Raw genomic sequence first — 2484 nt, 5'->3', positions numbered from 1 at the left:
ACCCTGCCGGCTCCTTCCCAACAGCTTGGAGATGTTTCAAGCCGGCCACCCACCTGGGAGCCGAGGACACGGTGCAGCACAGGCCCGCGGGGTCTCGGCTCCCTCCCCGCAGCCCCAGGCCCTGAGCCTGCGCAGAGCGGGAAGGGGACCCCGGCCGGGTCAGGAGGCCCATGGACAGAAGCCGGTGTCCGTGACAGCCGCCGTGGGAATCAGGGGGAGGGGGAAAGAGAATCGGCAGTTTTCATCCTTCATGCATCTGATGTTTTCCTTTTTCCAAGTCCCCTCCCAGGCCCTGGTGACATTTGTGCAGAAACACGGCAGGGCCGGTTCTGGAAGCTTCTGTTCCCGCCTGGCCCTGCCCACCGCCCCGCCCACGGCCCCAGGGCCGGACCTCCAGCCCCACCTGCTCCCGGCCTCGCCTGGGGCTCTGGCCAAGGCCGCCCACCCCCGACCCGTGGGAGCGAAGGGCTTCGCCAAACCCACCGCCCGGGGCGGCCGATATTGGCACCCGGACCGGATTCTTCGCCGGCTAAGCACTGACCTTGGCGTTGTGACCTTGAAGGTGCAGGAGCCCCGTCCTCTGGTTGGCGTCGCCCGCGTGTGTGAGCACTCCGTGCGGGGTCACCGGCCGGCCTGCCCGCCCTGGGAGGCTCCAGGCGCGGGCGTTGGGCACCGACACCATAAACAGCGCGGCTCACGCTCCTCGCCTCCCCTCCGCGCCCCTGTGACTTCCTCCCTCTCTGGTCCCGAGAGTCTCCCGAGTGTCATGGTAAGAACTCAGTGACTCACCACCGTCGAGGTGCCCGAACAGCACCCGGGACTCGGTGCTTCATACATTTGAGGGAAGAAGGCGCAGCGGCTGCTTCAGACTGTATGGCGTGGGTCAGATGTGGGTTCCCGGTTCAGATCCCGGCTCCTCCGTGTCCCCCTCTGTGGAGCCGTGAGGACAGTGACCTGCGTCCTAAGCCGGCTCTGAACACTGAGCTAACACTCGCACACCACACAGGTAGGGCCTGGCTGCAGGCAGCCCGCAGAGTTGGGTCCTGCCCACGGGAGTGCACGCCGTGGCGGCGGGGGCTGTGGCAGTACACGCCGTGGCAGCGGGGGCCGTGGCAGCGGGGGCCGTGGGCTGGTGGCTGGTCACCCCGGTACTGTGAGAACGTGAGATTACCTCAGTTTTCACCATCTTAGCACCCCTGCTTTGCATGGACCGAAACAGGGATTTGGGGATATTAGGAAATTTGTCCAGATGGCATGGTGGCCCCAGGACCCGAAGTCACCCGCAGCTGGTTCCTGCCAGAGGCGGATTCACGGTCACCTGAGCTCATCGCGTCACGATTTCCTAGTTGTGTCGTGCGCTGACCGTGCACTTACACTGGCCCCGCACAACCGAGGCGTCCGCACTGGGGAGGGGTGCCCGGGGAGGGGTGCCCGGGGAGGGGTGCCCGGGGAGGGCCCGNGCTGAGTGACTGCGGCCGCCACAGTATCATCTACTCTCTTCCTCCTCCCCCTCCGAGCGCCCGAGCCCGGCCCGGCCGACCCAGTGAGCGAGCGGATGGCGGCAGNAAACTAGAATCACGTGGTGGCTTTTCCCCTTAGCCTGAAAAAGCCGGAGTGAGTTCAGAGAAGAGCGATAAAGAAGGGGTTCAGGAGGAAGCCAGAGGAAGGCTGCTCTGCCAGGCGTGCGAGGAGCGGGGGAGCGGCCCCCAAGGAAGAGCGCGGTGCCCGCCGCAGAGGCCGCTGCAGGGGGTGGGGAGCTCTGTGGGAAGGGCAGCGCAGTGAGGGGGTGAGGGGGTGAGGGCGGTGCAAAGTCAGGCCAGGACTCAAGGCACTTGAATTGGATTAAAAATACAGGCTGTGAGGGTGCCTGGGGGCTCCCTCCCTTGAGCATCCGACTTGGGCTGAGGTCACGATCTTGCGGTTCGTGGGTTCGAGCCCCGCGTCAGGCTGTGTGCTGCAGGTATAGAGCCTGCTTGGGATTCTCACACTCTCTCTCTGCCCGTCTCCTACTCCCTCTCGCTCAAATAATCAATAAATAAACTTAGAAACAAAACCCACAGGCTGCACTCTGTGTAGAGCACAGGGTGGCTGAGCCAGAGCCCCCGAGATGCTGTTCCACGCTGCAATTCTGGACATGGATGAGGGCACGGTCCGAGGACGCCATAACCTGGAGGCGTCTCAAGGGTCGGCAAAGAAAGAGCAACTTCCAGAACATTCCCTCTGTTCCCTCCCTAGAGCACAAGCAGAAGGTGCCTGGTTCGGAGGCTGTGCCTGGAGTGATTTGTCATCTACAGTTTTCTTAACCTGCCTCGGGTTTTCCCCTTTTTCGTTAATGACAGAACAGTGATGAGTAATTTCATCTGACTTCACAATGACATCAACTGGCACGTCTCCTGAGGGCCTTTGTCTGCCGACCGCCCTTCAGGGGAGCATGTTTGTATTTATGTCTCACATATCCCCCACCCCACCCCCCCGCCCCTGGCT

This window comes from Crocuta crocuta, unplaced genomic scaffold, assembly GCF_008692635.1.
Source record: "Crocuta crocuta isolate KB4526 unplaced genomic scaffold, BGI_CrCroc_1.0 scaffold7, whole genome shotgun sequence".
NCBI lineage: Eukaryota > Metazoa > Chordata > Mammalia > Carnivora > Hyaenidae > Crocuta > Crocuta crocuta.
This window is presented reverse-complemented; position numbering follows the sequence as displayed.